The sequence below is a fragment of the Lactuca virosa genome, chromosome 4, assembly GCF_052849685.1.
Source record: "Lactuca virosa cultivar CGN04683 chromosome 4, Lactuca_virosa_CGN04683_v6, whole genome shotgun sequence".
In the NCBI taxonomy this organism is placed as follows: Eukaryota; Viridiplantae; Streptophyta; class Magnoliopsida; order Asterales; family Asteraceae; genus Lactuca; species Lactuca virosa.
In genome coordinates, this window is record NC_136429.1 from 380,214,778 (window position 1) to 380,226,114 (window position 11,337).

An 11,337-nucleotide genomic window follows, 5' to 3' on the forward strand; every position below is an offset into this window, starting at 1 on the left:
AATGATTAACATCAAGCTACCCTTTGCCACCCGTGTTAGTCCCAAATTAGTGTGTCGGTTAACCACACACGCTCCACTAATGACTTAGCAAGGTGCAAAGTGTAATTTCCATGGAATAACACCATTTTCACATTTTTCCTAAAGTAACTAAGATTGGGAATTTATCAAAGTTTAGTTACTTTATATAATATCATTATACTTATTAATTAGGATTAATGTCTTGTCCTACCCGTTCAGCTAACGACCCTCCACTAGTCAAGAGTGTGGTGGGTAAGAGTGGATACCCAATGGCGGTCATATTATATGGCGCTTCCTTAAGCACCCATTATAGACTAGCTTCGTGAATGACGCCTACTAACGGTCAGACTGACTTGTCTTATACATATATATAAGTATTAAACTTTAATATTAAAATAGTACAGGGTTGAATTTTAAACTTTTAAAAATTCTAGGTTTTGTAATTAAGGTTTCTTAAATGAGACTTTTCAAATTCCAAAACTTGAGGGCAAGTTTTGAAACTCTTCAAAACACTTGAGTTTAGAATTCATGTTATATAAATGAGACTTTCCAAGTTCCATAACTTGAGGATAAGTTATAAAACTCTTCCAGCCCTTTGGAATTCTATAACTTAAAGATTTAATGTTTCATGAATGAGACTTTTCATATTTCATAACTTGAGGACAAGTTATGAAACTCTTCAAGAAACATTTAGATCAAATTTTAACTAATACAATTATCATATAATTTATCATTTACCAATTTGACCTAATACTAGTCACATAGCAAGATAATATCAAATTTTACAAATAATTAGTTTTTTATATAAACTAACAATTATCTTAAAATTTTGACAATTATCTTTTAATTAAGATGAAGATAATTATTTTCATAACATAAAAATCAAATTTTTTTATCAACAAAACAATTTATAGTAATTAACCAAATCCAAATTAAGCCAAGAAATCTGAAATCTGCCATCAGATGCATCACCACGTCGTGGCAAGCATTGCCACGTCGTGGTGATCATGTAGAATCGAAATTGACAGATTTTCCAGCTTTGAAAAGAATACCAGAGCATCAATATAATAGAAAACACCCATGGCTCTGATACCACTGATGGTTTTTATGTACTCTAACAGTCCTATGGTGCATATACAACCTTAATGCTTTGGATGTAAGTTTTCTCTAATTATACATGCAATATTCATTTTCCAAAGCATGAAGCCTAACTAGCATGCAAAGGTGATATTTGAATCATAAAAACTAGTTAGAAGATTACCTTGTGTAGTACCATGTAGAATCTTGGCCTTAAAACAGGTTAGCACCTCAAGTGTGATGCCTCAAACAAGTCACAAACACCAATAAACAACTAGATAAATATGAGAGAGGTTTTGGAGACACAAAACCGGTTATACTCTTCTTGGAATTCAAGGGTGGCCGATTTTAGACTTAGGGTATACATTTATAGTGTAGAATTACAAGAGTCATATGTAACCTTAATTCTTATACTTAAGCTTATGATCCAACACTTTGATATGGACTAACACTTCATGGGCTATCTCATAAGCTTAGTCCATCACAAATCAATCATGGATCATTAGCCCAAACCATATGTATCACTGATTTACATAATCAGTCACTGTTAATTTAATTAGTCTCTTTTTATCATTAAATTAATTTCAAATAATATATTAGTAAATCACAAATATGCTCTTTCTTAAATATCCATCCTATCAAATTGTTCTGGTGAAGGCAACCCGAAATGGACCCTGCTACTATCGGGTCAACTACATACCAATAATAGTTATGCGCTTACAAACCTAATCCAATAGTGTGAGCCAACCTGAGCCGCCACATATAAAAGATTATTTGAAAGATGAGAGTTAGAAAGAATCTCCAAAGGCTCGATATGTGGCAGGGGGGAAAGCATGGCAACCCCAGTCATACGCCACCGTGTGCTGTGTGAGGCGAGACTCCCGCGTGATCCCCTATTCCAACACACATATAGACGACGATGTTGGAGGAATAGAAGCTGAATCCCCAATCGCACCCTCCCCTGTCAGAAGCAGGACTGGTGGGTCTGGAACACCTCCATGATCAATGCCCTAGTCAACACCGAAAACGCTTCCACCAAAAGCAATAGGTTCCTGTGGCTCTTCTTTGGGTTCATGGGGAAGTTCTGTCGCCCCTTCTTTCACCCCGTCCGACTGTTTCGAAGTGTCATCATCGGGGATGTTCACTACCACGGTGGACTCCCCCAAAAGGAAGTCCACATTCCGCATCTTGAGGAGGCGTCAGCCCGAGGAGCTACTCTTGGTAGATTCTGCCTATGGTAAATCCAACCAGGAAAACGTTCGCTTGGAGGCCACGCCAGTATCCTATCTCAACAGCCCGATCAAGGTATCCTCCTCCGTGTCAGAAGGCAAGGGGTCGTCACGAGAACATCTCCGACAGGAGCCTCGACTAGTGCCAGGTCATCTTAAGGATCAGGCGTCGGACCCCGAGTAGTGATTTGCTCAGAGAGAGCCAATGCACGGTTGACACTAACAGGCGGCAAAAGCACTTCCACCAATGTCATCTCCTGGTGAAGACATACACCCTTGAAACGAACTCTCAAAACCATCTCGAAGGGAATGACCCTATCACGAATTAACAACAAAATAAGAAGATCAAGCATACAAAAAACAGGGTGGGGGGCATGCTACACCACATACCACAAACGCAACCAAGGGAAAATTAAACAAAAGGGGAGGAAGGGAGAAGCGCTTACCATCCTTAACAACGAAAAATTAGGGCATCATTCCTCGAGACCTCCAAGTTGCACTCATACCCACAACGGCCAGCATACAGTCCTCCCAGTCATCCTTGTTGAAAGAGATGCCTTCAAAGCATTGGAAACCTACTCACTAGCCCCCCAAAGAGTAGGAATCTGATCAGAAAAGTTTGCTCTATGATGATAACCATAACTGACTAAATTTCGGGTCACCCGAGCCACATATCCTGCCAATTCTTCTTTCGCGCCTTTTGGTTCATAATGAAAGCACGAACACCTCTTCGTTCATCACATGTGTCAATACCAGATTGAGTTGATGAATTAAAGAAGTACTTGAAAGCCCATAGTTGGGGAAGCACACCCAGAGCCCGACACACCATCTTAAAGCCGACTATCTTGTTGACGGAGTTGGGGATATGGTCGTCAACAGTGAAGCCGTAGTGATGCATTATCTCATCAAAAAATTCGGTCGTTGGCAATTGGAGCCCCGCTTCGAAGATGGGAATAGGAACTCCGACCTTACCCTCTGGTGGGTAGGAGATGACGGCTCCCCTGCGTGGAAACTCGACCCCATGATCGGGGAGGAAACTGAATCCCTCATGTAGCCTAGAAAACTCTTTAGAAGATGGAGCGACACCCGTGTTCGGAGAGGCCATGACCTGATAGAAAGGGGGAAAGAAAAAAGAAAACGAAGAAGAAGAAATGCGGATGAAACGAAAACGAAGAAGAAGAAATGTGAAAGGAACGAAAAGAAAGAAGCAATGTTGGAGGAAAGAAGAAGCAAAGGAAAAAAGAAAAGTAGATCGGATGAGGAAAGTTTTTAATGCAGGCGGGAAACCCGAACAATTATAATGATGAAACCGCCAACCCAGACGGTTCCGTCACGTCAACAGGAAGCAGAAACCACCACCGATGAACATGTGTTCAGGCCTATGGAAAGAATGACCTCGCTTCCCCTAGAAAACACTGACGTCCACTAGTCTAGCGGACTTGTTGACATATCTCACCTGAAGAAATGTCAAAGGATAACGAAGTTGTCAACACAGGAATGGCCTATCAAAAACCCATCACTCAACAAAAGTCGAGAGCGAGCCATACCCCATAAGACCCTGCGTTCTAGCACCAGGGATCTGGCCTCGAGATTGTCCCCCTTATAGGACATAAACTCTCGTTCTAAATAAGAAAAAAGAGTACCAGTTGCCCCAGAGCCACAAGTGTAGTGCTCGTTGATCTTCCAACTGGCCGTTCTACACCAATAGCAAACAGCCACCCGTGGGGCACGATATACCAATCAAAGGTCGCGTTGCCCTACCATGCCTGAAAAAGTAGAAGATACTGTCTAGGATCTGTCCCCATGACCATATGTATAAAAAGGTCCCTTCTCCCCCAAGAGAAGGGATCGAATCTCTAATCCCATTCTGATACTTTCCATTGTAGACTTTTTCTCAAAAGAAACACACTAACTTGACCGTCGGAGCTTCGTTCCGGGATCATCTCCCGGATGAGGACTGGCGATCTTGTCTACTTTGCTATGATCCTTAGGCTTATCATGTTCGCCCCTCAAGGAGGCGGAGTTAAGTCTGAGACATATCACAAAAGGTAGTTATTAGGAAAGGCCGCAATTTCAGTACCCGATGGGTTTTCAATAATCAAATTTTCAGCAGAATCAGCTTCAGCAACCAACTTAACAGAATCTACACCTGTAAAATTATCTATAACAACTATTTCATAGTTAGCATTCAAATAAGCAATCTTGTAGCTCCATCATGGCCTTGGAAGATATAGTAAAAAGTTTAGCCACCATCACCCATGCATTCCAAGATTAAACCAGAGCAAGCATTAAAAATCTGGATCAGCAGATGTCCCAATTTGCCACTTTTGTGGGTCGATTGGAGTCTCAAGAGAAATTATCAAGGCAAACTAAAAACAATCTAAAACATAATGTGAGTGTGATATCGTTGAGAAGTGGAAAATTGTGTGAAGGCCCAAGCAAACCAAACGCAGAAAAAGAAGAGGCTAAAAAAGGAAAAGTAGAAGGTGTGGTTAAAGACCAGCTTGAAGAGATTTTAGATAAAAAAAAAAGAAGCTAACGAGATGAACAGGAAGAAATTCCCAAGAAAAATATGGGAATGTACCACCGGAAGCACAAGATACATACTTGGATAAGGGAAGTTTCATAAGGATAGAGAGGGGTTTGTAGGTTAGTATATGTATTCTGGGGTGGAATTATGTACTAATTATAACTAATTTTCATTTCTATCTAGAATATGGTTACAACTATAAAGAGAGGGTGGTTCAGTTGCATACTCGAGTAATACGAATCTACTAGGGGCGAGCAAAATTGAACCTGGAAACCGAGAAACTGACAAAAACTAATGAATCCTAAACCGGAAAACTGACACCAAATAGAAATTGTCGGTTTTGTGTTTTGAAATCTAAACCGAAATTTTCAATTTCGGTTTCGTTTTGGGTTCTATATAAACCTGCCAACAAAACGACCAGATCCATTATGTGTAAAACTGACCCCACCCTAGAACTGACCCACTATTATTTATATTTGTTTTATTTAATACTTATTATTAATATTATTAAGGGTTGAAAAAAATCGGTAAGTGGTAACCCTAAATCTCTTTCTCAGTGTGTCGCAAGTTCCAACTTTCTCACTTCTCCCTCTCAGACTCTGATCAATGATCATAGTGAAGTAAGGAACATCTCTATTGATCAAATGTCAACGGAACAATCGATTAACTTGAAGTGAGTTGGTTTTCTAGCATTCAAGACACATCTCAATCCCTCTCAAGTTTCACTCTCGATCTCTCTCTCTTTTCCTTTTATCTCGACATGCTCTAGTTCCCCACTCTCCAACTCGACATCCATCTTCGTTCAACATTTCAAATATCTCAGGTGCAGTTCTTGACATCTACTCCTGTTAATGTGTTTTATTTCTTTATTTCTCCATCTATTTTGTGTTTGCCTTCTATTTGGTCTTTGTAACGTAATGAGTTTCAGATTAAGCAGTTAATTAGATGAATATGAGTTTGCAATTTTCAAAGTTGGTGATTTCAAAAAACAATATGTGTTGAGTTTTAAAAAATCATGAGAATGGAGGGCTAGTTAATTGGAAGTTTATTGCTTTAGTCAAGACAAATGTTGGAAATCTATGGCTCGTATGTATGTAAAAGACGATCAATTGTTTAATGTATTTGACGACGAGGAGTTTAGGGAGATAATATGGTACTTGTAATCAGTATTTAAAATTCCATCAAGGTGGACGGTCGCAAGGTATTGTTTGAAGTTATACAAATAATTGGTGTAACATCGTGTTTTGAGGTACTTTCATCTTTGACCCTTATATTGAGATTTACTGCGTTTTGGTCCTTGTAATGTAAGACTTGTGGATGGGAGGGGCTGTTTGTGCCACTTTTGGGTTATTGAGGCGGAGCCACGTATAAGAGAAGAAATCCGTTAGACTTCGTATGAGGGCGATCCTGGAATAAAGCTCCGACGGTCAAGTCAGTTTTATCATTCATAGATGAGAGTTCTATTCTATTCTGGAGGAAGAGAGTAATGGAGGATTGTTCGTCCTTTCCCTTAAAGGAGAAATTACCTTTTTATACTTGTCTTTGGGGGAACAGATCCCCAACAATATCTTTTAACCTTTCTATTCTGGAGGAAGAGAGTAATGGAACGTCTTCCGCACTTGGTTTCTTGCTATTGGTGCAACGTTTTCAGGAGACGGGGTTCATAACACAATCTTTCTGGGGTGGTTACCTATCCTCGCTGTTCCAAACATAGAAATATAATCCTCTACTACTACTACTCCGCACTTATGCCCCGTTGTTTCCTCTTTTTCTGTGCTATGGTCTTTCGTATTGCTACAATACATTAGCAGGCTTAGCGGTATCTAGCCTCGCTTGGTGTTCATGCTGACTATCCTTGATGTTTCTCCCCCGGGGCTGTTTGGATGGGGCTGTTGACTTTTCCTCCTGTGCTGGATCTGGGTGGGGATTTTTTTTAGCCCCACCTTTTTTGTATGTACATGGTAGTCCAAGCGGTGATCACCAGTTGTTGTTTTGCCTGTGGGTTGAGGGCGGTCACTGTTGCCGAGCCATTGGTGGTCCGATATTTTATTGTACCATGTATTGTTTATTGGATGGCTTGGAGCCGAAAAAGGGTTGGCCGCCCAATGATCATATCGTCGTTGGACCTGTGCTTTACTACTGGAAATTCGATTACCCTTGTTACCTTTTCCTTCCCATCGTGGCTGAGTATTGTCAATAGTAGGCTTATGGTACCAAGCGGCCACAACTTGTATCGTGTGAAGCTGACGAGTGGGGATCGAGTCGGTGCTTTTAGATTCTTTTTCCAGGGTGATGGGAGTCGTTCGAAACAGTGCTCGTAAAGGACGTCGATGCTGCTGCCACGGTTGACCAAGACTCGCCAGGTCTGGTGTTGTTAGATGTAGGAGGGGATTACGATCGGGTCTGTCGGGTCCGATTCAGGCGTTCGCGGGTCTCTCGGTGAGAAACTTATGTTCAGAGTATCGTCAACCTGGGCGTCGATGTTGTTTTTTGCGGATCAGTTCCTGAGTCTATTATGAGGCTTCGCGATTGTAAAGATCTCTTCCTTTTTAATTGGATGTTTATTAGTTTCCTTCCGGGTTCCCCCATTTTTTGTTCGGATTCGAATTTTGATCGTAGGGTCTTCGCGATCTCCTTGAGGTCTCCATTCAACTGCTTCTCCGCTACTTCCCTTTTGAGGATCGTGCACTCCCCGGTATCGTGGGTTTTGCCCTTGTGGTATTCGCAATACCTCCCTTTTTCTTTTTCCAACCGTTGAGGGGTTTTTTCCACAGTATGAATTTCCGGTCTATGGCTCCTGGGCTCGTCCTTGATGAATGGCGAAATGTGTGTGATGAATGTCTCGAGTGTCTGCTATGCTTATCGTGACTTCCATCGTGACGCTCCTTGTGAATATGTCGGGAGTGGGAGTCAGTTGATTCTTGTTTGAGATCTGTGTTCGCTACGACTTTTAGGTTGGCTTCTTTGCACTCTTCCCCCTCGATTTGCCTGAGGTACTTTTTGACCCTATACTTCAATTCCTCGATAGGGGGCCTGGGAGCAACCCCTGGGCGAAAGAGCCTGTGATTAGAAATTTCTCTTGACCGGGGACGCTATGGGTTGCGAGGCTGAACCGGGCAGCGGATAAAATTGAAGATCGTCCTTCGAAATACGGCTAACCGAAAGACAGAAAATCATGGCCCGAACGTGAGCACGAACGCTGAAGAGATCCTAGAGAGAAGCCACCAAGGGACAAAAACAAAGAAAGACCAAGAAGAAGAATTCGTTCTGATAACCTGGGAGCCCCATAGCCCAAACCAACATGCTTAAAACGGGGAAAGGGGGCTAGTGAAAGAGCCAAGTGATCAAACTCCTAACGGATAATCACACCCCAATGAGCCAGCCCGGGAGCTAGGCCTAGAATAGCACCAACTACCCCACTCCCGATACCTATCTAATGATGTAGATGTCTCTCAGGCACTAGATAACATGCAATTAAAACTATCAATTTGAAACACATGCGTATGAACATGCACTCACACAAATGGAAAACAAAGACAGACTGATCATCCGTGCCATTTACATGAAATCATTGCACAAAATACAATCATAGGCCTCAAAGGATCACAAACTTTCCCTAAATAAAATCCCGCTCTGGCTAAGGACGCAGAGAATTAGGTTGTGGAATACGTAGAGGCTATGATGTGACAACCCAAAATTTCTATCCTGTACAACCATTCACTTCAATAGAAGTCAGTCTAATTTCTGCTAACTTTTGAGTTGTTTAGAGTCCGTTTGAGTGTTCTACAGCCTAGACCTTCAAAAGGAAATTATAGGACGTATACTCTAGAGTTTATTGTGCATCAATAAAGTCTAAAAACTCCAAGAGTTCGGAGTTTACGGCCGTAACATGGTGTTTACGGCCGTAAACTCTAAAAGTATAAATATGGCACTTAGCCATTTTACTCACTTTTCCCATTTTCAAGCCTAGAAACTCATTCTCTCTCAAGTATCATCCGAGTTTTTCTTCTTGATCTTCAACTTTGTAAGTGTTTCCTTCCTTGATTAGTTGTTATACTACAACATCTAGTGATTATACATGATTTCATCCATGAAATCTCTTCATTTTCATAGATCTTCAAGTGTTCTTCAAAACACCAAGAACACCAAGAACACACACTAGTGTTCTTGGACTTTAATCACCCTTACAAGCCTCTATATTGTAAGTACTCTTACCTTCGCTTGATATAGGCTTGTTTCACTTGTTATTCATCTAGAAAACACCAAGAAACACAAGTTCATAAGGTGTTTACGTCCAAGACAGGTTCTTTAGCCGTAAACCCTAATAAAAAGAGCATAGTGAGCCCTAGTCCCTTCCTAAGCCTTGGATACAAGTCCAGATCACTTCCTTGAAGAGGTTAGGACCTTAAACATCAAAAATATCAAGAACACATGGAGTTTACGGCCGTAAACTCATGGAGAAATTACCATGGGCCGTAAACTCTATAAAGTGGTGCAATTGTGCCACTATGACTTCCTAAGGCTTGGACTTGATCATAGGATACTAAACCTTGACCTAGGAGACCTTTGGACACAAAATGGTGCATAATATCATGAGTTTACGACCGTAAACTCATGGGGAAATGACCATGGGCCATAAAGTCAAGTGTTATGACCATTATGGCCATAAGCTCAAATGTAAGGCCATACTCCCTTTAGATGTAACCCCTTTGGTACTCCTAGCACTAAAATCAAAGTGTTATCCATGTTTTAGGGTGTCTTTATTTGATAAATTAGTTGTTAGTTGACTAATTGGATACATATATGTGTTATTATATGTTAAATAGGATCCGTGTGTGTGCTCAAGTCTTCACTTGACACTTAGCATCCTATACCATCCGTTCATCCAAACCACGCACTACAGCTGAGTTCATACCCCTTAATCAACCTTTTAAATGATTTTAAATGCTTTTTTTTTTGGGGGGGGATACAAGTACATACATTATAGTTATTATATCAATCACATGTGATTAATAACTATCAAACATATGGAATTTCTTACTTTTCAAACTGTATTATCTAACAAATTACTTCAGAATGTTTATCAAACTCTTTTACATGTTAAACTCTTTATCAAACTTGCTTCTTTATGCCAAACTGCTTTGAAATTGTTTTATGAAATGACATCAAGTCATCAATGTTTATTTAAACTCGTCAAAAGGTTTTACAGAACTTCTTTGTCTTTTAAACTAATATATTTTGTTAAATGTGTATCTATGTAGATATAGTTATATAAGTAGGATTCAAAGGACTTAGGACTGATAACTCACCCTACCTCCTGTTCCTTGTTTGGTTGTGGTCTTAGAGTATCGGTTGTTTGTCCGAAGGTCGTTTGAATCTTAGTTATATATTATGTATATGTATATAGATACAAAAGTTCCTTCTTTCAGTCCAATACCTTTGGGTAGCAAAGGTATACAAACAACATTGCTAGTAAACTATAGTAGGTATAGTTTAGGAAGTTACAAATACTATTACTAGGACAATGAAACATACAATGAGTCATTTCATTCATGAGTCATAACATGTAGTGATGAGAAACAAACATAACATATAGTGGTGAGAAACAAACATAACATGTAGTGATGAGAAACAAACATAACATATAGTGATGAGAAACAAACATAACATGTAGTGATGAGAAACAAACATAACTTGTAGTGATGAGAAACAAACATAACATACTACACAGAGAGAGAACTTACAATACAGCTAGTACATACTATACATTATACGAGAGAACATACTATTATGAGAAACAGAGAGAACATACATACATACTAGATAGAGAGAGAACATACAATACAGCTAGTATATACAATAGATATACAAGAACATTACAACAATTATGTGAGCCACGTAACGGGGCATGGCATCACCTGTCATGGCTCGTTTTGTATCCAGAGTCCCCTATAAGGAGAGCATTGAATTTGTGTATAGATCTATACTGGATTGACTATTCTACACCTTGCTGCTAGCTACAGTGTGTCACACCCCGATCCTTGTCGGAATCGATCGAGGCGTGATATATTGTTCAAAGTCTCATGACAACTATGTTATAATATGATTACATTCAATTAAGTACTAAGTAAGCAAACAAGATCCACAACATACAAATACAAATCCAAATACGAACAACATTTATTACATCAAATTTAAATAGTCTTGTGGATTTCTAAGGCACAACCTATTTTTCATCAACTTCATTCTTCAAATCTGCATCATGGGTAAAAACAGGTCAACTACGAGAGTTGGTGAGTAATCTAATATTAGTAGAGAAAATTGTGAAGTTGAAACCTTTATAATTGGAAATTTGTTTTCTTTTGAAGTCGGCAAACAATTGTATTTGAGATAACGGTTTATAAATCAAAAATTGATTAACAAATGATAACAACAACAATAAGTCCTCACCCTATATATACATATATATATATATATATATAT